The sequence below is a fragment of the Pomacea canaliculata genome, linkage group LG3 (assembly GCF_003073045.1).
Source record: "Pomacea canaliculata isolate SZHN2017 linkage group LG3, ASM307304v1, whole genome shotgun sequence".
NCBI lineage: Eukaryota > Metazoa > Mollusca > Gastropoda > Architaenioglossa > Ampullariidae > Pomacea > Pomacea canaliculata.
This window is the reverse complement of record NC_037592.1, coordinates 8,609,049-8,634,451: the sequence shown is the minus strand read 5'-3', so window position 1 is coordinate 8,634,451 and position 25,403 is coordinate 8,609,049. Positions and strand designations below refer to the sequence as shown.

The 25,403-nt window shown below is 41.0% G+C and overlaps 1 protein-coding gene across 2 annotated transcripts in view; it reads right to left on the bottom strand.

The window, feature by feature from the left end:
* Positions 1-25,403, bottom strand: part of LOC112560214 (prothoracicostatic peptide-like) — a 63,554-nt gene that overhangs the window by 23,451 nt on the left and 14,700 nt on the right. The window contains exon 1 of one of the 2 annotated variants that reach the window (XM_025231880.1): positions 12,865-13,418. The exons of the other annotated variant lie outside the window; for it this stretch is intronic. The gene's annotated coding sequence lies outside the window, so the exon portion shown is untranslated. Of the gene's footprint in view, positions 1-12,864; positions 13,419-25,403 lie in introns of those variants that run through there. 2 annotated transcript variants of the gene reach the window in all.

Genomic DNA, 25,403 nt, shown 5'->3' with positions numbered 1-25,403 from the left:
AAATGACACTTTCTGCGAAAATAGTTTACAATGGAGAAGAGAGACTCGGATGTATAGAAGCTGCGGTTGTCCACACAAGAGGTGGAGAGTTCCTTACTCGTTACAACAAACAGACAAGAGCAGCCACCGGGAGAGAGGTTGAATGAACTTCAGGATGGAAAAATCAACAAATTTAAAAGATAAACAATACGGATGTATCGATTCACGTTGAAGAATTAAAGGAAATCAGAGAAATTATCAAACTAAAAAAATATTGGGATGGAGAGAATGAAGGAACAAGGGAAGATAAAACCACAAAAAGGAACATACAACTACAAGCCTGATTTAATTAAAAAGTTAAGAGGATAGCGGATTATAAACGAAGAATTTTCAAAACAAAATTCAAAAAGTATTTTTTAAAATTTTAATTTCACAATGCTGTATTTAGTCTTGCACGACTGAATTCCATTCTTCCAAAGCACGCAAACTGATTGTTTATATACATTACACTTAAGAAAGTAAATGACAAGATATTTATTTGACATATTCAAGAATATACTTGACCAGGAAGTAATTATAAAGTAATTATCCGTAAAAGTGACATTCTAAAGTTTTTTTTTAATATTTCATTTGGTGGCACACGTGCGAAGTAGAAGTCTGTGATGGATTTTCGTCTTGGCGCGTGGTGTGTGGATTACAGTGGGGCTGTCGTTGCCGTAGTGACTAAGGGAGATATTGGGAAACATGCGATGTGGCTGATGTTCAACCTTTCCCTAGACTGTTGCCCTTCTAGAAGAGCAGTGGCTTTGCAGACCTCGGGTCAATTTTTGTTCCGAGTATCGGCTAATAAACCTTTTGCCAGAGTTGCGAAATCAAGGTGAGAATTGATCGAGGGTAAATTTGTGCAAAGGTCACAAAAGAATTGACGCAGACATTCACACACACACACACACACACACACACACACACACACACACACACACACACACACACACACACACACACACACACACACACACACACACACACATACAGATTTACTTCCTTATCGACTTCGCTTATTATTTATTTTATTTCCTTTTTCTTTTCTGTCATTTTCCTTTCCTTATTACATTATTAGATTGCTTGACGAAACCATTTCTTCCTACGCTCTCATTGAACACTACCAAGCTCTGTTCTTTAAAAAAAAAAAATTCTAAAAGCAAGACACCTTAAATTTTTCGCATTAATAACCTCTATTTAGTATGAGAAAAATTTAGTTTCTCCGAGGAATAACTTTTTACACCATACGAAACGAGCGAATATTCGACCCTAGCAAAAGGTCTTTTGGGATTCCAACATTTTTAATTAATTCCTGGGTAAAGCTCAGTGCAAGATATCACTGCCCCGAATCTGGGTGAATGACCAGAGAAATAGAAGAAAAAAAGAGTAACCGAAATTATTCAAAATACCTTGAGATTTTGTGAATCATTTTGGGAAAGTTTTTTTCGGGAAATATCTCCTTCATACTGTAGTGACTCAACAAGCAGGAAGAGAAGTTTCCATTTTCGTAAAAAGTCAGATATCCATTGCTTGTCTCGTAATCACAAAACACTTCATTAAAAAGAACTCGGAAAGTGCGTGGCTAACAATAGAGATGAGAAGTAGTCAGGTCTTGCCTGCTAATTCACTCGACGTGTTCCAGTAGTTTTGCTTCCCTGGATGGCTTTTGTCGGTAATTAATATTTAATAATTCCCTCAATTCTTGTTTCTTGGTGCAGTCCTTGAGAGTCTTACAATTCTATTCTCTTTAACTCCTGCTGTCCTCCTCCACCACCACCACCACCACCCTGACCTACCTCCCACTCCTGATGACGTCAGTCCTCCTCCCACCTTCCCTCTATTTCTCTCCTTTCCTTTTCTTCTCTTCAATCGTGATACCTAATGGACTCCTGAAGAGGACACACACATGAATTCAGATGGCCATACTGCTTGTCCACTTTCAACACTACAGTATAAAGCTGCCCTCGCACAGTTTCTTTATGTGAAACGTACTTTGAATCTCGTGTTCCCTTTCTTAAAAGCTGGATAAAATGTGGATGTGTGTGTGTGTACCCAGGGGTGGTGGTCGGTCTCAGTATTAATATATTAGCACAACACGAATGTGGCCAATTGTCGCCGCCCTTATTGGAGCCATTCTTCTTCTGTGCGCAGTAACAAACAAGATGACATGCAAATGGAAACATCTTTGTTTGCTCTGTGCTACAACCACAAACAAGATTTCATCATGCAGTGATAAATGTCTTTGCTAAGTGCGGTACTCACAAGCAGGATCGTGCAGGGATATCTTCGTTTGTCATGTCCAGTTCTCACAAGCAAGAGGACATCATCCAGTGAGAAAAATCTGTGGGATCAAGTGCGAAGGTTGATACTCGGTGAAGAAGAATCACAAGAACGGGAACAAGGATGTTCTACAAGGTTTGATGTATCTGTTTCAAAAGTCCCCATTAGCAAATACACTGGGATGGTTTTATTTCCACCAAGTCACAAGCGAACCCTCTGATAACAAATGGGCAGCAAGGGAGGCAACCGCGAAACCCGACACACAGCCCCGGTCATGACGACACGCGCTCGGGGATCGCAGGTGGAATCGAACCCGTTTAAGCTGCTATAGAGGTCGCCCTCAAAGCAGTTTGATGGAAACAGTTTCATCGAAAAAGCGGTAAAAGATTCAAATCAAGGCTGAAAACAAAACAACCAAAAGGATATATGTCATGTGATTTTTTCTCTTCTGAATTAATTCCCTTTCTGTGGAGAGCTTGCAGTCTTCATGGCCTCTCCATAGCAATGGCAGCCAAAAGTTGACATGGGACGTTTTCTGAGCCAGATTTAGGAATTAATTGAGTATAAGAGACACCAGTTTTCTGAAGTGGAAAACAAAGACTTTTCAAATACTTGTACAGTTAGAGATTATCTCCCTGTTTCCTCTCAAGAACGTTTGCGTTTTCACGATCAACAGGATGCACAAGAATGCCATCTAAAGGACCATCTTGTTAGTTTGTGGTGTGACTGATACCACGCGAGAGGACATTAGTAAAACCCTCTGTTATCAATACTGCTTGGACACTTATAAGAGTTGAGAATTGGTCTTCAGAAACATGAACTTATTATCTCTGAATGTGACAACTGTTCGTGGAAGGTTTTCTCCGGGTACTCAGGCTTTCTACTCTACTCCCATTTTTAACCTTCCTGCAAAGGTGGAATCACCCTGAGGTAGAGATACACTCTTTTTGAAATAAACCAGCCATCATGTCATTGATAGAATAATGAAAGTTGGAAAGGATCATGAAGAGGAAAAGGCTATTTTTAGTGTTAAATGATCTCACAGTACTTCGGTAATAAAAACAGTTGAAGAATGCGCTTTGACATTAATCAAGAATCTTAAGCGAATAATAACATCAATAATAACTTTTTTTTACAAATTCAAAATAGGGAACCCTTTTTGACTCCAGGAAACCCAAAGTGTTTATTTTTAGTATTCAAACAATCTTTCATTTAGACAGCAAGAAAATGAGAAAGTGTACCCCACGTGCACGGCTTTATAATTTTCGAAGAAATATCGAAAACGAGACAGACCTTGGTCATATATCTCAGTTAAATGTTGGGTCATTGATACAGATTGAGTAATGATAGGAACTTCTGGATTGTAGGCGCTGCGGGAACTGTGTTTGTGGGACATCATTCAGTCTGGCGGCAAACAATAAAATGTTATTGTGCTTTGAGGCTGAGACCGGCCATGTATCACCCAGTCAAAGGTGACGCCAGGTGGCACCACAGTCGCACCAATGGCTCCACAAAAGTGAGGAACACGATCCACAATATCATTATGAAGTTAAAAATGACAAACCTGTTCTGTCTCCTTCTGATCCTGATATACTTTTGTTGTTTGAAAGTGAAACTCTTCAGTAACAAAACTTTGGTGATGTGATGAATGGCTGGTTAGGAATCAGACACGAAGTTCACTTTACGCAATCAAAGCCCAGAACAGTGAGAGAAACATGGCGAACGACAACGGGACACCACCCTCAAACTCGTCCTGGCTGGAGTCGCGTCCCCTTGCTCTGCTATTTATAGTAACTAAAGTATGGTTGATTTAAAATCGGACGCTTTGGATTGATTTATTTCAAATAACAAATTTTCTTAGGAAAATATTGTTAACAGTGCAATTGTCTATTTGTTCAGAATTCGTGTTGTCCAAAATAAACTCAGGCAATATTTCTTCCAAATTTTCAGTTAACTGGATGTGTAGGCATGGTCTGAACTGGAGTATAAATCACGTGCCTGTGCCCTTTAAACCCTCCCCCCCCCAAAAAAAAAAAATTACTGCAGCTCAGTGCATTAACATATACTCTAGGTAAAACAAAGTAATAATTGAAGTAATAAAGCAATAATTTCTTAATCTAAGAACACATATTGATTATCCATGTTGTATCAATACTTATTTGTGCAAACTTTACTTAAGTATTCTCTAGGAAAGATACCAAATCGATTCTGAGTTTCGATTAGGGTCGCCTTAGTTTCTTTCATCTTGTTATATCCCGGAATTCCTTGAAGAAGAACATATTATTTATCTCAGAGCTTAACAGCGTTAATGTTTAAGAGAATTTTTCAAGATAATTTTTTTATTATGTAGATCAGATATTGCGTGATATGCCAATTTTGTTTGTTTGTTTTCCCCGACAACCACAAGACATTTTTAACCTCATACCGATTAATGAGAGTTTTTTCTGGCTCGTAGCTGACTTGTCACAAAATCGTCCCAGACAGAAATTGAAAGGACACCGCTGAGCAGCAGAGAGAAGATGCTAAGAAAACGGAAAAAAATGGAGGTGAAAGGAAGAAGGGAAGGGAATGCAAGTGTATCACATCTACAAGAAACGTTTTCCTTTGTACCATCCGCCACAAACACTTCTGTCTTCTGGAAAATTAGATTAGAACCACGAGACATGACATTTGAAATGGAATCGAGCCAAGCATTTGAACCTCCCAAGTCGTGCCTCGTTGTAGTCGATGCATGTAGTCAGAGAAAAGTGTCAAACATGGTTAGATAACACGTCATTTAGTAACCCACCTCCTTTTTCTTGGGCAAGAACCTCACCACTAAACCCAAAAATTAAAAAAAAAAACCCACAGAATTGACAAAGGAAAGAGGAAAAAAACGAGGCTAAACAAATAAAGGCGTAGATGAAGAGATCATATGATTAGCGTTTAACCAAAGAAGGCGATCGTGGGTGACAAAATGCACACGGCACGTCTGTTTGAAGAGTTCCCTCCCCCTTTCTTCTCTCCTCCCTTCCCCTCCCTTGTACGTAATTGAGTGTTGTCTTCACAGTTCATTGCCAGCGGAGGAATAGACCCGCTCCGCGCCAGTCGTTGTGGCAAACTTTGGGTTGTGTGGGTTGCTGTCGTGTCCATGACATCGCCATAATGGTCTTCGATCTTCTCTTTTTCTTCTTTTCCTACCTCCCCTCCACTCAACCATCCTTTTTTTTTTTCTTTCCCGGTCTCCACACAACTAGTCACCCGAAACGCGTTGCGCATCACTGAAGGCGGTTGCTACATCCGGTTCTCAAGCGCATGCGCAAACGGCAGAAGTTGTTGGTTCTAGGAGCATTTCTCGTGCTCCACACGACTGGCGCCCACGCTTCATGGTTTCTTCTCTCCGACAGGGTCCTTGAAGCCACCAGGTGGCGTGCTTTGTCACAACTAGTATACTTCCATTACTTGCTCTACTATTTTTAGCTTTGTTTCGGTTTTTCCTTGGCTTTTCAGGAATCAGAGAGGGGGCTAAGGGGGAAGCTGCCCCATCAAAAAAGGGGGCAAGAATGTGATCAGCGTTCACTGTCAGCAAGGTGTCCCCTTTTGCGACATGTTTGGTTTAAATTTGTTGCATTCGGATTGTGTCAAAGCGGAACAAAAAAAAAATGGATGAAGACATAAATCAAAAATGATTCTTTATATCTTTTAAATCTTTTATATTAATCGTTTACGTATGTTACAAATACCTTAAAATATCTTTAGAAATGTAGCTACATTTTCGTGCCTGTGTGTCTCAGGATGTGTTTATGTGTGTATATATATATGTGTGTGTGTGTTGGTAAGAGTGTGTAAGAGAGACAGAAACAAAATTCATGCTACATATAGAAAAAAATAGACAGCGTAGTAATTTGAACGATGGTAATGAGAAAGGGAGAGAGAGCGAACGCGAGCGATTCACGTATCGGCTTTATTTGGAAAGTCGTGCAGCCATTATACCGACCAGCCAGTCCAGGTAAGTCCAGTTAGGAAAGGGACTGGAATTTCACTTTCTCGTTACACAGATGTCCCCTCTGACAAAGTTTCACTCAAATGAAGCAATAGATGGAAAGTTGAGCATAAAACCCCAGCAAGATGAGGTTTGTTGCAAATATCAACCCGGGCAAAGACAGAGTCTGCGACTAGTACTTCATACATCCTTTCCTACGTCCTCCCCCAGCTTGCCGAGATAACGCAGATGAAGCCCTAACTCAGTGTGGCTGGAGGAAAAAGGAGCAGCCAAATATTAGCATATCAACTCGCATTATGTGCTGTCACCCAGCGAAATGAGAGATTTTTGAGTCGCGCCGAAAAGGCCGGCACTGACGTCACGTGGCCACACACAAGACGAGGCAGACGTCTCGCCGGAAACGAGGGGCTGGACAGGGAAACCGGAAACGAGACAGCGCCATGTGAGATCCAACGGCCCGAAGGTGAGACTGCAATGGAGGGGCTTCCGCCGACTGTTACGTGCAGGGTCTCCAGGGTGGGTAGGGGTGACGGGAAAATTTTTTAGCAAGAAGATGATGGCAAAGAAGACAAAAAAAAAAAGAAAAGAAAAAAATGTGAGAAGAAGAAAAAGTTCATAGGTACCAAATAACAATGAAAATCGAAACTAGTAGACTTGAACAAACATTTTCAGTTATTTTGTTGTTGTTGTTGTTGTTGTTGTTGTTGTTTTCAGTTGTTTTTCAGTTGACAGACATCTCCGAATCAATGAACTGGAAAAGACAGTCTTAGTAGTCCTTATGAGTACAATTTGCTTTTTAAAAAAATCATACATAATAAGAAATTCGTTTTTTTTTTTCTGGCTGACTGCAATAGAATCAGGGCTCTGTGCATCCGGGTAGCTGATTCTTGGGTATGCTACCCTGATCGCGTCTTTATTTCAAAATAGAAAACTCAGGTTGCTTAATTATTTTATGTTGATATAACAGCGTTTCAAAAAGTGCTCTATATATAAAATAAAGGTGCTGCCCTTCAGAGAAGTAGCAGTCAGCAGACCTGACAGAATCTTTTCTGTCACGTGACCTACAAAATGGTGAAAGAGGCGACAGCAGTCTATTTTCAGTCTATTTTCACGTGGGCGACGGTTGTGTCTACACGAAAAATCTTTTGACTGTGACGTGCGAATGGGGGAGTCCTGCTGACACTACGATGATTGGTGTTGTTACGAAAACACTAGAGGATGCTGGGAAATGTGAAATTATGTGTTTGTGTGTGGGTAGGTAGGTGGGTGGGTTAGTGGGTGGCTGGGTGTCCAATCCTTTTAATGTAAGATTTAAAGCATAACTATCAACAGCTTTCATAGAAAAACGACTTTCTCCATTAAAATGTTAGATATGTTTTATATAAAAAGTTTGTAAAAGTTTAATACATGTTAGACAATAAATTATTATTTATAACATCTACAGTTCTTTTTCAAGTGCTGTTGGTAACAATGGCGGAATCTTTTCCGTCGGATCGTGTTCACTTCCCTCTGGAAGTTAGGTAGGATTTTTCTAAACGATCTGTGGCAGGTGATTTTTTTTTTTTTTTTTTTTTTTTTTTTTTTGTAAACTCGAAACCACAAAAGTTCAAGAATATCGATATAAAGAGAGACAACAAATTCATGTCCTAGAATCGTCGATCTTTATCGCTGTGTACACATCGGGACGTGCAGATGAACGGGCAAAGTACAGACACACACAGACACACACAGAGAATCTTCTCTCTTCTCTCTTCTCTCTTCTCTCGTTCCTCTCCTCTCTTCTCTCGTCCCTCTTCTCTCGTCCCTCTTCTGTCTTCTCTCTCCTCTCTTCTCTCTCTATGATGGCCCAAAAAGCGATGGAACCGAGGGAGAGAGTGAACAGACTGTCACTGAAAGCTAAAGATGTTGTTTTTGGTTTCCTTCGAGATCAAAGTTGGCGACAGCACAAAGGCCAGGGCGCCATGCCTGACATTTATCTTTCTCGACGTTGGTGTCTCAGCAAACATCTTGCTCATCATGCGAAGGCACAGCTATTAATCTACCTGTCTGCTGCCTGCGAAACCTTGACACGTAGATCAAAGAGGAGACGACAGGTGAAAACAGCGATTGTCGGGGTGTTTAATCCGATTGAGGGCTCGCGAGCATCCTTGGGTGGAAACAGACACACAAACACACGTGGACGGCGAAGTAGTGCTTGAGAACACACACACACGCACGCACACAGTACACGTGCACACATTGACATCCAAAGAATTGTCTGTGAAATATCTTACTAAGCTAATACCATTATATATCATAGCACCACAATGATAGGTTGATGCATGTCACAATGTAAGGAAGCGGCAACAAAACCACAGAAATCTTTTTTTTTTTTTTGCTTCTTTCTTTTAAAAAAATTAGGTAGTTGTTTTTAGTTAATTTTTTTTAAATCCCGATATTTAAATAAATTTTCTCTTTGTTTCTGAATTCCTTTATATCCTTCTTTGTCTCTCTCATCTCTCTATCCACCCCCACACACACACACACACTAAATCCTCTGTCTCACGCACTCTTTTATTTATCTATCTTCTGTTCTCTTCATTCTTACACATCCACCTTTAAAACATTTCCCTTTTTTCTTTCGTATGTCCATCTCATCTTCTAACCTTTAAGACCTAATATTTCTCTCCTTCAAGCTCCAAGTGACTGGCACTAACATTGTAGCTAACATCCTTATAGACAGGTATTGCGGTATTTACTGCTCGCAGCTAAATATTGTCACTGAGAGAGAATTTTTATAATCATTTATTAATCGCTTCGTATTTTTGTGTATTTACTTTCTTCGTGTATCTTTAATTACTTTTCCATCTGCCTGTGTCGCCCTGGAAGCTAGAGGCAGGACCAGAAGCTATTCTACATCCTGGAACCTAGTCCTTCCCGTCTTTGAAACATCATGTATCAATAATAAGATCTTTCTGGATAAGTTTGTCTTCCTAAAATAAATAATAAATACTTTCTTTACGGTGTGGAAAATCCTACTGTGGCTCATTATTACCAGGATATGGGGAAGAAACTCGGAAAAGTGTCAAGAGAAACATTGCCATACAATCACGAGAGCAGAAGAGTGGAAGCAACACAAGTCACACAATCGCAAGATAAAAAAAGAAAAACAAACAAAAAAAAAGTATTCCAAAAAGAACTGGCGAAAGGGGAGGGAATAAGACAAACCTAACGAATCGCAAAGTTGGAAAAAAAGCGAAAAAGAAGAGAGCAGGGTGATTGTTTTCTAGCCAGGAAGAAGAGTCTTGGAGGGGTCATTTATTTATTCATGTGGTCCACACTTTGCTGTGACGTCAGAACTATTTCAAGTTTTCTAAGATTTGCGGGGGAGAATGGACGGTTATTTCGAGGTGTGTGTATGTTTGTGTGTTGGAGTACGCGCGTGCTCACCCGTGTACGAGAGGTGTGTAATGTATGACACTTCTCCTTCGATTTGTCAACCCGATTCTTAACAGAAATTATTTTGTGGCAGGCCTGCCGTATACTTGCTTTTATTCAACGGTTTCAATGATCACAGTTGCTGGGACCAGGAGCAGCTAGCATTGTGCAACAATATTTTTCTTCCGTAATTCATCCACCTCTCTTCAATTCATTCTGCCTGGGACAACTTCGATCTGTCGTTCATTGCATCCCAGACATCTGTAGCTGCATGCGATTTTTGCCGAACGCTCGAAAGTCGTTATCACAACAAGCATTAATGTAACCACATCATCATCATCATCATCATCATCATCATCATCATCATCATCATCATCATCATCATCATTGGATTTAGTCTTCGATTTTTTCTTTCCTAGCTATAATGTATCCATTCGGTTTACTGTGGAAGCAACGGATAACCTAGAAATGAAAGAAACGGATAACCTAGAAATAAAAACTGTATTTCTTTCTTTTGCTCTTTCGCTCTTTTCTGTTCGTGTCCACTTCTCGTATTTCTCTCTCTCTCGCTTCGCTTCGGCAAAATTAGTAGCCATCATGTAATCCAGTGCATGTAGCATTAAATTATAATCTGTCAAGCCTCCTGTTTCTCCGACTTTCTCTCTTTCATTGCCTCTCTGTCTGATTTTTTTTTTTTTTTTTTTTTTTTTGTTTGCATTTTACTCGCCTTCTCTTTCTCTCGAGCGCACGTTCGCACACGCCCACGTCCGAGCGTGTTTGGGTTCGTGCATGGCCCTCGTGGCAAGGTGTCGCCGACCATATTGCGATGCAGGTAATTCTGACGTCCTGCTGGCGCGCAGTGGGCGATGGGAAACCGTGCATGTCGCTCGCCAAGAGATTAGGTGAAATATGCACCTGGTAATAAGCCCTCTTCCCTGCCAAGCCCAGACACTGGGGCGGACGCTGCACGCGCAGTACCCAACCCACCCACCCCTACCCACACCTCCATTCCCCCCATCATCTTTGACCGACATCCACCCCCTTAAATCCCCCTCCCTGGGTAACTAATCCACAATACTTAATACTAATTAACTAATACATAACATCCCAAATTTACCATGACGAGAAAAATTCCACCACAAAAAATAATTTAAAACAAAAGACGGAAAGAGGTAAATAAATAAAGGATGGATGGACAGAAAACAATCAGCCACGCTCAATGACCCACTGCAGATTCAGTCTGAACTGTGGCAATAAAGCCGTCACACACAGCGTTGATAAGGTTATGCTTGTTGTTTGGGACAACAATAATTATGGCCCAGAAGCCACCGGGGCAGGGCGCCATCTCTCTCTCTCCGTGAACAACGCATGACGCGGCCGAGGGGCGCGTGGGCGGAGTGTGGCGTGTATCGTGACGACTTCCTTCCGGCGTTGCTACAATCGTTCTCGCGTTAGTCTCGTGGCCTCGCGTGAGCGTCCTGTCTTGAAGCCGCCAGGGTTGTTGTGTTTATAGCCTCATTACAGGTTGGAACAAACAGTCGCAGGGATTGCGAGCGGGCGACGGACGGGAAGCGAGGATGAAAACACCTCACAAACATGTCCACGAACACTTGAATACAATGTTTGCATTCTTTCCCCACTTCTGTCTCTCTCTCTCGCTCTGACACACACGCACGCACGCAGAGAGGCAGGAACTCACTCTCACACACACACGCACGCAGGCAGGATCGCACGCACACACACACACACGCGCGCCCACACACACACTTAACTTTCACAAAGCGTTTATAAAAAAAGTTTCTGCATTTTAATGAGGAAAGTCGGTTTTTCTATGAACGCTGGTGATATTTATACTTTAAATCTCGAACTGGCGCTCACACACACACAGAGGTAAGTGAGAAACAGACCATGTCCACGAAGAAATACATAATTTGAAATGGCGGATTAATTTTGTATTGTCTTCATACTCTCTCTCGCTCACTCCCACACACACACACGCACATTCTTAATTTTATTGCTGTTTTCTATTGCTTTATTTTGGAGTAATTCGCTTAGTAACATATTTATCATTCTTTACATTTATTTATCTACCACCCATCCTTTTTTAAACCATCTACTTCTCACTCTTATGCTACTAGTATGTCATGCACACATATATTGCGCGCTCGTCTTCTAAAATGCATTTCCCAAACTGATTGAAACCATCTGTCGCCAACAAAATAATGTGTAGTCTGTGGTCTCACTAATTTCAAGGAGCTTTTGCGTCACTCTTAGCTAAAAGTAAACTTTTTACTAACATCGCATTCAGCTAGAATTTGTATTTTTATTGTTGTTGGATATGTGCTTCTTTAATTTAAAAAGTTCTTGCAATGAATTCAGGAAAATCTTATTTTAAAAACTGACGATCGCACAATGCTAAAGGGAGCTATTTCATTTGGAGTTTTTTTTTTCTTTTTTTTTTTCCTTTTTTTTTTTTGGAAGTGGGAGATGGGCTTTGTTTTATTTTTTTTTATTTATTTTTTTTTGTTTTTTGATAACTTTTGCTTTTTTAATATTTAAACATTGTATGTTCAACTTATTCGCGTAAACATGTACCACACCGAATGTTATTTTAAGGCTGTTAGAATAAAACAAGTTGTACAAAGTTGAATAAAGTAGTTAATTAGCCAGCTGTTGTCTTCACTCTTAAATGCACTAACACATTAGTTCATGGTTTTTCACAAACAAAATTAAGTGTCATTGACTTGTCACTGGACGCAAAGGAACTCCTTGACCACCTCCTAGTGATGAGAGGTTCAGACCTCATGCCACTCAATATTTTTAACCTGATGAAGGTATTAAAATGTACCCTGGGGATGAACTAAATACTTATAAAAATATTTTTTACTAAAAAAATGATTATTTTCAAAAGTGTTTGCTTTATTAGTCATTACTATCATGCATTCCTTACAGGCAGGAATGTGGAGGAAATTTTTTTTGGATGTTAGTGATAATATTTTGCAAGACATAATAACCCTATTATAGCATATTATTGTGCAAACTTCCAATTATTAAAAAAATAAACGTTTTTTTTTTTTAACTGACGCATCGCGTCGATCGTTCAGCTTCATACAGGTGCATGGTGCTTTACTATTCATCCCGACAGGTGTGTTCAAAGCACTCACCTGAGTCGAACAGTGGACTTGGTAATCTCTAAGTATCTCTGCAACGGTTGGACTCCAGAGGTGCTATTGTCTGAGGGCGAGCTGTGGGATGCTGTCTTGCCCGCTTCTGTTCTGCCAAAGAATTTCAGGCTGGAGTGCGGGACAGGACCAGAGTCTGAGACTCAGGGTTGGCCGTGGGAGGGAGGAGGTGTGTGGGCCGGAAAGAGACAAAGAAAAGAGTCAGGGGAGGGTGAAGGAGAAGTCCGAGAGGGGTGGTGGTGGCTGTGGTTGTGGCGGTTCTGCTGGTGGTAGGTTTGGTCTCGCGTGGGCCTGGCCAGTTCCTGGCGCGTTTGAAGGTGTGCCGACCCCGGCTGTGCGCACGCGCGGCGCGTGCCTCGTGTCTCGGAAAACCTTTATGAGGTATGAATGACCAGGTGACGTCAGCAGTTTTAGCTACCTACCAACTTACCTATCTACCTCTATACCTACCAAATCCTATTTGAATTTCTCTATGGATGGAGATTGAACAGACACACAGTGCAGCCAGAAGACAGGTAGCACTGTCTCATCCCTCTCCCCCTTCCCACACACACACACGCACGCACACACAACACACTCCTTCTGTCCATGCATTCTTGTTCTGCAGGCGATTCCTCCCTTTCCCCCTACCACCTACCCCTCTTCATCCAACGAGGGCTTTTACCTTCTGCTTCATTTTTACGCGACCAGACCTCCATCAGTCACGCAGCAACAGTTTCGGCGCTGCGACAGCCACACCTGCGGCGCTTGACAGCTTCGTTATCGCTGTCTCACCTGGTAATGGAGGAAGGAAGACTAATTAGAGCCTTTTTGTAGAGATCGAGACACGGCACCGTACCTGACAGAGGCTTCATTACAACCTAGTCTGAAATTCGTGCTGCTTCTTCCTCACCAAAGACTCTCCGCCTAACGAGAAGTCACGAGTGCCTAAACGAGACTTCAACGAGAGCTAATGCAAAGGCTGGACACTTTCATTTTAGGCTTTTTTTGTCCTTGTTGTTGTTGTTGTTGCTGTGTTTCTCGCTTTGGCCAGACAAACAGAGAAATAGAGAGATTTGGACTGGTATAAAGACTGACACAAGATAAAAGAATTTTGACAAAATGGCGATGTAGCTTCGACAAAGACATGGGTGTGATGAGAGCGTGAGAGGAGCCCCCTGCTCCCCGCACTCTCACTTGTACATAACTTTATCAAGCATCCTTATCATGCATCACGTGTTCAACGACAGCACCCGCTTTTTTTTTTAAAAAAAAAAAAAGATGCTAGAGCAGTTCTCCAACGAGTTGCCGTTCACTGATAGACACACGGAAGTCTATGACTGGTCCACAGCTGGAACCGGTCAAGCTTCCTGTAAGGAATATAAATTATTTCTTCTGGCTCAGCTGCACAAAATCTTTAAGACAGCGGAAAGACCGTAGGTCATGGGAGACGCTGGGCTTTGAAGCAGAACTGGGTTTGCATATGGCGTTTGATCGACAGGAAAAAAAGTTTTCTTTGTGTTGATTCTTTGTGTTTTGTGTGCGTGTGTGCTTATGCGTTTATATGTAAGTCTATGTGTATATTAATATGTATATGTAGGTGAATGTGTATGTATTTATGATTGTGCATATGTGTGTGTTTCTGGTTTCTATTCTTCCTCCATTTCCTTCTCCTATATCTACATTTCGTCCTCATTTACAATTTGTCATACAAGCTGTCAATAATCATCTCCCTTTTTTCTCTCTTTTTAAAGATATTTAATTATCAACTCTTCTCCTTCTCTTCTCCTCCTATAATCACGACTTATTTAGCGCATTTGAACATTCACAGTTTCTTATTTTCTGTCTCTGGTCTCTGAATATAGACGATGGCTGGTATTTTAAGCTTTTGCTTTTCTTTGTCATAGTTTCACCGAGTATTGAGATATTAATCTGATTTTTTTTTTTTTGTGACAAAAAAAGTTAAAGACTTTATTCAGATGTGATGACCGTGTACATGAGACACTGTCGTGGGGGTGGCGACGACGACGACAATAATTATCCATCATCTTTAGGGAATCAGTCGAGTGCAATATTCTCTTTCAAGATTTTGGATTTTTAGTGCATGGCGGGATCGAAGATCCGCAGTTCTCGGCCATTAACTTTGTTCAGTTGGCAAGCCACTACAGCTTGAAACCCTCGACAAGTTTCCCCTACAAAAAATAAATAAATAAATCCGACAAGTCATGCTAGACTATTGACGTCCGCCAGGCGGCAGCCAATGGGAGAGCTGGAATGATCGGTAATGAAGCCTATTTAAGTGCCAGAAATAAGTAACAGCTTTGTCATCATTGTAAGCACAGCGAGAAAGTCGATGTTCATCGAACACGCGTACCTCTGGCTCCAGAGAGGGATAATTTCCTCAGATTAAGGTTATTAAAAAATCACACGATTAAATAAATACACGTGATCATTTCATCGATGTTGCAATAGGGTAGGTCTTTAAGTAGCTAGCTTGTTGAAATGGATTGAAATTAAGAAAAATTGGAAGAGGGGTGGTAGAATAAATTATTTCGAAGGACAAATGTTTAGCCGATAATAATGTCGGAGGAGGAATCGTTCTCGAACTTTGACGATGTCCAGTGCCAGTGAGGTAACTACTTCATGGACAGACCAGGCATTCAAAAATCTGGCTCTATCACCATCATGTGCAATGGTCCTGATGAAGAGGATGGTTTCGCTAGAGGATCTGCCATAGTCCTGATGGTCGTCGTCGCTGGTAAACGTTTAGGATTGATGGAGTAATAAGTGCATTTCTGTTGATTGCAGGTGCTTACATACTATAAAAAAATATCAGGTTATATAAATACTTTTGAAATGAACACACCGTTGCAACGATCGTTCTAAATTTCCGCTCTTTTACAGTTTCAATTTTTTTTTTTAAAACGGATGGAGTGGAGGGTAGGAGGGAATAAACATGTAACGTTAAGTCCCTCTTGAGCCAAGGGAACCGTTAAACATCTTATTTCGCACCCACTTCCTCTCCAGCCACAATTAAATTCAACTGACGGGGAGTGAGCTGCCCCCGAGCTCGGCGACATGGTGAAGGGAAGAAGAATTTCTTGCCGACCGGACGGCGGGTGGTGAAAAGAATAGCGGCTTGCTTGCCCGCGCATTTCCGATCAATCAGTGGCGCAGCCTCCCCGCTGCTGCCAGAATGTAGCCAATCGAATCTCCTTCACGCCCTGGCCCAACCATCCTGGTCCTCGATGCTGCTCGAGAGGCGAAGACTGGTGGCTGGAGACGGCTTTGGCATCGGATCGCTTTAATAGCAAAGTTGCCATCTGGCACTCGAGGGACGTTATCGCCTCCACAAAACAAAAACACGGGAGGAAAATTGAAGAAGGTGGGGTAGAGGGAGCTGCGATGACATGCTTTGGGACTGAATGTCTGGCCTATACTATAATTTCAATGAATTTTGATATGTAATTACTGTGGTAATTTCAAGTCTAGTGCCATGTTAATTATGTTATTTTTCTCCCTGGTACAGATTTCACTTCATAACGATGACATGGTGTGAGACTGAATGTCATGCCTATATTTGATCATCAAAGAATGTCAATGTATAATTCCTATTGTAATTACATATCCAGCTCTTAATTAAGTGAGTAAAACTATTATTTCTGGTGCAATTTTTCTTTATAATAATTACTACTCTGAGTGTTGTGCTTGTTTCTAATTTAGCTCTATTTTCAGTATTAACAGTTGTTCTATTTTTTTTCACAAATTTAAGAATTAAAATATTAGAAATGTTCAACTTTCTATAAATTTTCAATTTTAACACAAATCTAGTTCTACTCGGTCACAACAAAGGACCATCTACTGGGTGAAATAACCCTGCTCTCGCTTCTTACATGAATTTATAGGGCACTAAATCAGATTCTTCTGTCCATCAATTGATTACCTATTTTCCAGTCAATCAAATGTATCGAGCAGTCTGTGAGATGACGGTGACAGTATAACTACATCTAGGTGTTTATAAATTGACAAGGATATTACGGAAGGCACTAGTCAACAAGACAGAAAGTATATTTATTGTAGTTACAGTGGTCCTAGTCCCGCGTTCGAACACAACATTCCATTTCATGTCTAATTTTGAAAAGTCCATTTGTGTACTGCTGAGTGCTTCTCACCCTTGTCTGTCCAAACAGCTGTGCTTGAGAACTATATTGAATCCATTCGTGGATTCTCTGCTACTACTCCTGGGAACATTTCCCTACCTGGGGAATGGCTGCTGAGACAGAGATTGGCCGTTGCTGCCTCTCAGCGAAAACATTATCATCCCGCCAGCATCCGTGAACCCTCAAGGTGTAATACCAGACTCAGACCATTGTTCAAAACGATAAAAAGGCAAAGAAAAAACCCAAACTCATACAGCACTTGTAAGATTTCAGCTTTGACCTTAGATGTACAGGACCAAAAAGTTTCGGTAAAGACGAAGGACTTCCTACATCTCCTTGTACCTGTCCTTTGCCATCAGAGATAACTTGTTTGCTTCTTGGCCTCTTGAGAAACTCTCTTGCAACAGATCGTCTAAAAGATTCGCAGCTAGGAAATAGAAATTTGAGTGATTTGCATTCTATTAAGTTCCCTGTAAGAGAGGGTGCCAAGGTTTCGGAATGCCATAACATCTATTATCTTCCTTAATCAACTAATAGACGAAAAGGTGTTAAGGGTGGACTTTGAACCCCAGACCTTCTGTTCTTAATCCGGGTACCCTCACTGCACGACTCTGACCCCATCCTGTCACATATGTGACATGAGATAGCGCACTATTTCTCGAGCGCAATGATTTCATCACGAGCTTCTATTTTACGCCAGCGCATCGTCAGCGAGCAAGTGATCGAACGCGATTTGTCGAGCAAACATGGAGAAGTATGATTTCATTGAAAACCACAAGGACGAGCTCAGCCTGACAAGGTTTTCGCGATAAGAGAAGACAAAAACAAAGGTGGAAAAATAGAAAAATACTAATTCCCTGCTGTTTGCCAGCCTCCATTAAGGATACAGTGGATGTCCCAATTATTCACTATTGAACACTGACTGGTACACATTTTTTTTCTTTTGTGAGTTCTGGTTCGAAATTATTCCGCCAAACATCTGTTTGCTGGTGTGCGATGTGTTCGAGTCGAACATGTACCACTGACCTTATTTCTCCTACCTCTCGCATCCTCTCTCCTTTCTGTATTGCCATACACCGTGGACATACCCTGAGGCTACTTCATTCACTACACCCTGTCCTTACTGCGTGCTTGTCTAACAGGTTCTTTCTCTCTTTTCCTCGTGTTCTTCAAATTTTTGTTCAGATGGATTTTATCTTTAGAAAAAGCTTGACGAATTCTGTGTCTATCACCTGACGTATGGAATTGCTACAAATAAATCTTGTTTAATGTTTTGTGCCGTGATATGATATAGCTAGAACAACCCTTCTTATTGGAAGCTTTTATGAATAAAAAAATTATTTTATTTTCAATTGTTGAGTATGACTTTCTGGTAACGAGTCTTTGGGTGCTGGACCTGTATTGTTGTCGGAACAGTACTAACAACTCTACTGTTGTAACAAGACTTTCTCTCTCTCTGACGGTTCTCGGTGTATAAACACAAACATTGTCTGTACTTTTGTGTGGATCCAGGCCATGCTGTTACAAGACTCCATCAACACCTGTCTTTGCCAGATTCTGCTTATCACGTGTCCAGAACAAGTCTCCAGGGTGCTCTGGGACCAAACTGGACAAGAACTGACTGTCAAGACCATACAGAGCACAAAACGGAGGTGGACAAGGAACACCCAAAGCAGAGAATTCAATCTCCCATGTCGTGTTAGGACAAGAACACCAAAGGGAAAATAGAAATGGGGGCGTCTAACCTGCTGCAAAACATTTGACAGAGACGAAGGTCAGTAGGTGGACATGGGACGAACCAAAAAGACAAACACTGAAAAGACAATCAGAGCTCATGACTTTACTTTTGAAGTAGTCTTTTTTCCTTGCTTTTCATAAGAAAAGTACAGGGGAGATACATCAACAATACATCAACTCGTTATAAACCGTAGAATCGTTTTACTTTCTTTTCCATTTTCCTGAAGATGCTTCAACTTTATAAAAAAAGTGGCTTCGTCCAAATTTTTTCCCCAGTTTTAATGGCTTTAAGGATTCTCAATCAAAGGCTATTTTTCAACCTTAAAGGACTATCAAGCTCGTTTGATTGATTCCCCGAGTCTCACTTGTTCACATGACAGTAACATGCTTTTGCATTGCAGACACTCCAGTCTGCTCTCGAGCTAAGCGCTGAGCCATCCATCACAGGAAGGGACATCCGTGTGACAAGACGACGGGACTTCCGCCGAATCATTCAGGGTAGTGCTGACAGACAACACGACAGTCTCACTACCCACAGCCTCGTGATGTATGGGGTGGAGGCGAAACCCTCGTTAATCGTCCGGGTGGGTAGGGGTGGGGCAGGGTGCTGATTAAGGAATCATTTTCCCTACGGTGTGCGTGTGTATCGGACAGCTAAGATCCAAACATTCAATCTTGATTGATTAGTCTTCAATGCAAGTATTCACCTTTTTGTAAATATTATACACTTAGCATAAACAAATGTTTGTTTTGTATTGTTTTCCTTTGTTAATTTTTGTTTGTTGTAGTTTTGTTTTAGTTATTTTGGTTTCTGTTTTGTTATTTTGTTTTTTGTTTTGTTATTTTGGCTTGCTTTAGTCATTTTTGGTTTATTTTGTGTGGGGTTTTTTTGTTGTTTATTTTATTTTGCTTTATTTTCTTTGTATTTTATTTTGCTTTATTTTGTTTTTATTTTTGTTTGTTGTGTGTTGATTACATCTCGAACATCGCTCTTAATTTTTCTGAAAAGTCTTTGCAAATAAGTACAGTCGTCTGTATGCTCCACGCATGCTTCTAACACTGTATTCCTCATTCCATCTTGGGACCTGTGAACATTCAGAAAAGTCTATGGAAAAGGGAAATTCAGAATGCAAAGCTTTGTAAGGCAAAGCACAGGTCCTGCAATGGCGTCCTCTCATTCCGGGTCTCACGGGTAGAATGAAAGCAGATGCTTTTCAAGTATCCCCCAAGGTAGATAGTTTCAAGACTTACATCAGAAGATCATACATCATCAAGTACAAAAGATTCGGGCTTGGCCCACGCCTGACCACTTACACCCAGACTGTATAATGCATGATCGGACACTTCAAACGCTGACTGGGAGAAGGGCAACTGCAAATGCTGACCACTTCAATTGTCTGACCGTTAGCTGAGCAACAGTGTGTGTGTGTGCGTGTGTGTGTGTGTGTGTGTGTGTGTGTGTGTGTGTGTGTGTGTGTGTGTGTGTGTGTGTGTGTGTGTGTGTGTGTGTGTGTGTGTGTGTGTGTGTGTGTGTGTGTGTGTGTGTGTGTTTGTGTGTTTGTCTGTGTGTGTGCGCGAGTGCGTGTGGTCCTGTGGTCTTTCATTGTCCTGGAAAGCGCATAGGCGTATCCCTAGGAAAAAAAGTCCAAGATAATTTCTAAAGGTTTGTTAGGAGGCGGAGTGGAGTATCACACTCTGTCATTTCCAGATAAATTCAAGAAGAAATTGTCTACCTTTAGAAATTCTTAACCTTGCAATAATTTCTGCACCCGAGGTAGCTGCTTGGTAAATTCTTCACACTCCTTTGTAATTCCATACCCAATGACATGAGCGAGTATGAATCTGACATTCATCTCTCGGTCGTCTGACCAAAATAAAAATCCGAGAAAAATTTAGTGCGCGCCGTTTGAGGCAGAAGATCAAACAAAGCTTGATTATCAGCTCTGCAGCAGGTGATGAAGCAAAACTGAGACTGGAACTGGCGCTGGAACCTCAGGAACAAGTGGACTTCCCGCTACCTGTCACATTTAAGCTGATTTGTCCGTCAAAGTCTTTTAAATTTTCAATGGCTTGCATTCGAAGGCCTTTCAAACATTTATTATTCTGACATCTCAAATGTCATCTCTTAACCGAATTATCGCCGTTGATGGAAAAAAAGAAAATAAACGCTGATGAAAATGGGGTTGGGCAATGAGACAGCAAATAAGTTACTGGCATGTAAACTATTTTTACAAACACTGTCCACCGCAATCACTGCTCCTTTTTTTAAGTTTCACTGTTTTTATTTAAAGTGTGTACCTTTCAAGCGAAAATGCTTATTAAATTTCTGGTCATGAAAATGGAGAATTAAATCAAATTCGACTTCATGCGGCTGAGAAGAAAGCTTGTGAAAGAATTGGGAAATATCTCTGCCATTCCCCTTCTCCTACTCTTCCCTCTCTCTCTCTCTCTTTTTCTCTCCATCTCCCATTAGCCAGTGATGTTCCTTTTGAGTGCTTCTTTCTCCCTGCTCGGAACACTTGAGTGAGAAATGGCCTCTTTGCCTTGTCCAGGGCTCTGTTGCCTCAATTATCTCCTAGTGTTTCATCTGCAAGCAGCTCGTGGACGATTTTTAGGCAGGGAGTGTGGGGCCTTGTCGCAGTTTCTGTTGCAGTTGCCTCAGCTGTTAGCTCAAGTCCTGGAGAGCCCCTCAAGACGGACAGTGCGTACGACTGAGTGGGCCAGCTTGGCCGTTATGCAAACCACCTCCCGACGACTTTTTGTGGGTTCAGGTCGGTGTTTTATCCCTCGTCGCCGTCACCCATCTACACCCCATCCCTGCTGTCCCAGAGTTCACGGCTGACCACAAAGCAGACCTTTGTTCTTCTCCCCCATCACCTCCTCCCAACAACCCTTGTCTGACATCTCAGCACCGTGTCCGGCTTTCACACTTTTGGCATTTATCTCGGTCAAGTAATTAAATCCGCTGAGACCGTTAATAATTTGAATGAAAATGATCAGTCTCGACTTAATAAATGCTTTCATCTATAATATGTTATATCACTATTTACAATGATAAGAAAAAAAGAATGTGTTAAATATAAAGTGATTGGACTGTATCTGTTGGTGGAAAGTACTTGAGACTCTTAGAGGTGTTGACTGTGAGTGGTTCACCGTGCCAGGACGACTTGTGAAAGGTCGGGTACAGCTTCACCCCGACAACACCATTTATCACCCTTGACAAACAAGGTACCCTACAGTCGGTAATCCAAGCTGTCTTCTCATCTTTTAACGGTTTGTTTAAAATCGTAAAACCCTAGCCATAGGTCATCGGAATACAATTTTTTTCTATTTTATTTTGTCCGCCCACCTCTCTCTCTCTCTTTCATAAAAGGGAAAAAGAATTAGAAAAAAGTGAACGAATTATCGAGAAGGTGAAGAAGGAAGGTAAAGTCACGTGATGTGACACGTTCTCGTGAAAAGTCGAATGTCAATAACCGTGTGAGGATCTTTAATACTGAATGAAAGAAGGATGCGTTAACATCTACTTGCTATAAAAACTGTTTAAAGTTATTCCTTCGACTTCTCCTTTCGCCTGAGTTTGCAATATTTCACAAGAGCTCACCCACGCCTCGGGTCATTAAGTCTGGCACATGTGAAGCTCGTTCCCATGATTTTTTGTTTGTTTGTTTGTTTATTTGTTTTTTTGTAGCCAGTCGTAACACAAGCGACAATAACACTAACTGAAGCAAGACGGAACTGCGCTTGAGAAGCCCTTGTCATATCCGCCATCGACAAGCACCCATGAATAAAGAAACCTAGCAGCTATTTTCAACTTTTCAAACCCTCATCCAACCCTGTCATTATGCAAAGAACAAAGACGAAAGTAAAGAAAATTGGAATGACAAGGTCTGGCAGCGGAAGACCCGCTGTTAAGTCCACTGTCTACAGTCTGGCATCATGGGGAGGCAACACTGTCAAACATGGCTCAGCTCTCAGCATCACTCAAACTGAAAACATCCACGACATTCTGATAAATGAATATAAATCAATTAAGAAGGTAGAAAATTAAGCAGGAAAATATCGACAGGGGCTGACACCGGTCTTGCGGAAGGAAAGGAGGAAGTGCGGAGGACACAGAAAGGAAAGACAACTAAAAATGGAGGGAATGGAAGAGTTTCTAAAAGCGCCACCTGTCTCTGATTTCATTTTCTTTTGCTGTTGATTAGCCTTGATTGTTGGCTGCAGAAGCAACCACAGACAAAGGCAAGGATGGTAATATCTGTGTTAGAAGTAAGAATAATACACGACTAAAAATTTGGTTGTCTTTCTGTAACTCACACACGCGCACGCATGCATGCATATGCAAGAGTCAGTCTCCAGGGTTTATGGAACAGATAACTTTTTTAAGATATATTTTGAAAGCCTCTTGAGTCTGATATACCTTAACTGCTCTGGCTGCAATAATTCAAAAGTTTGCTTGTCAAAGAAGAAGCGGAGAACTAGTTTTTTTTCTAAAAAAAAGCCATCAAGGTCTTCATTTAAAAAGAGCGATATCGTTAGACAGACAGACAGACAGACAGACAGACAGACAGACAGACAGACAGACAGACAGACAGACAGACAGACAGACAGACAGACAGACAGACAGACAGATGCACACATCCATAAATCCCGAATTGTGTCGCCAGCAAAATATTAATCTGCAATTTTTAAAAGATTTCAATCCAAAAATAGAAAGACGGAACAGAAAAACAACTCAGACCTCTCCATCTTGGAATATTTACTCCTGGCCAATGAGAAACGAGAACTTTAACCAATGAAATGAGCGAGGTCGACAAAGTTCAGCTGCCTTGAAACAATGATAAGTGCTTTTCAGATCAAAGGTTTGAAAAAAAAAAAAATAAATAAAAGAAAGAAAAAAGTTGTTTGTTTGTCGTCTGCATTCGTCCTTCAGCTACGGGTCGGGGTTGCGGTCATGTTTTGCAAGAAAGGATGGGTACAGCCACATGCATCACTGTAGTAAACCGGACATTTATAGCAGATGCATTGCTGACCCTGCTCATGGAAGTGCATGTACTTTAGCCATTAACCCTACTTCAGACCTTCACCTCCAGGGTATCTGTTGATTCCACAGATCTGTTACTGGATGTATCCCAAGAAATCGGTTTCACTTTGTGTACTGAAAATATATCTTTGCCTCAGGTTCACAGACACCAAACAGTAGCCTTAAAAAAGAGCGAAAAACAAAGATTTTAAAAAAGGGAATAGGATGAGTAGTGGGCACTGTCTACCTTGTGAAACAATAGGAATGGACAAATCACTGGTAACCCAGGGCATGGTCTCTGATTGAACAGTTTGAGTTGAAGAATATATCATTTGCCACGTAGCTTTTCAAGTTTTATTGGCAAACCAGGTATTCTTAAGCTTACTGACTTCAAGCAAATATATATCTCGAGATTAATTTCTAACGATTGTGTCTTTTATAAGAAAAGATTCGCGTGTTGGGTCGCAGTTTTTCAAGTTGCTAAAGATGACAAGTATAGATCATGTTTATAATTTCCATTTCTCTCAAACTATTAGCTCAAAAATTGTGTTTGAAGTCGTTTTCACTCCGCTGTTACTCTGGCAACGTCCACTGGTATTTACCTTCGTTTCACAATTGATTAACTTATCCCCAGACCATATAAATTCATTTTTTTTAACATTAACACAGGCGGTAGTTCAGCAACAATCGGTCCCAAAACGGAAGCTTCTAGAAGGGAGCGACCCTTTCCCACGGTGCATTTGCATATGCATGTCCCACAAGCGAACGAGCAGGCTATGTTATTCTATCTCCACCACACCATCATTCCAATGCATCTCTTGCGCATCTGAGGGGTCAGAGTTCACGATGCTTTCCGACGATGCAAGGAGGCTGTGGTTATCATTCTTTTACACAACCACGTGACACAGGCCTCCTTGGCCAGCTTCGACATCTCGACCTGCTTGAAGACCTTGCTTTATGAGAACAAGATGTTTGCTATTTACTCTTCTGTTTTGTGTAGTATTTATTGTTATTTCTTTCTTATGATATTGGCTATTTTTGTATTCATTTTTCGGTTAGTATAAACAAAATGATAGTTTAATTGTAATTTTTGCATTACTCAATCCTATTTCAGTATGATTTTAAAGTTTTGATTTCTATGAAGTCGAGTAACTGTCATGCAAAATGCAAAAATTTATTTTTTGCTGATGATTTGGGGTTTTTAAAAAATATTTTTCTTCTTTTTTTTTAATTGTTTGCTGTGTACTATGTGCTTCAACCGTTTCTTAGATGTTTATGAGAAGAGTAAAGGTGATTTTTCAAATGAGGTCGTTCCTCAGCGTAAAATTAAAGACAAAAATGTAGAAAGAAAAAAAAACGAGGGTAAAGAAAGATTGTGCTAGACCCAATCAACAGGCAGGAGGACAGTCACGTGATCAGCTGATCTATTCTCTAAATAAGATTTGCGAATCGACCTAAGCTATCTCTGTCACTACGAGTCTGAAGCTCAAATGTAACTAGATTGTATTCTTTGGGACCCTCACGCAGCAAGTCTTTGTTTTAAATTTCAGAAAACCTTTTTACCAGTCTTAATCACAGAAAAAATGTCTTCTTCTAATCAATCCTCCACAGCTACGTTT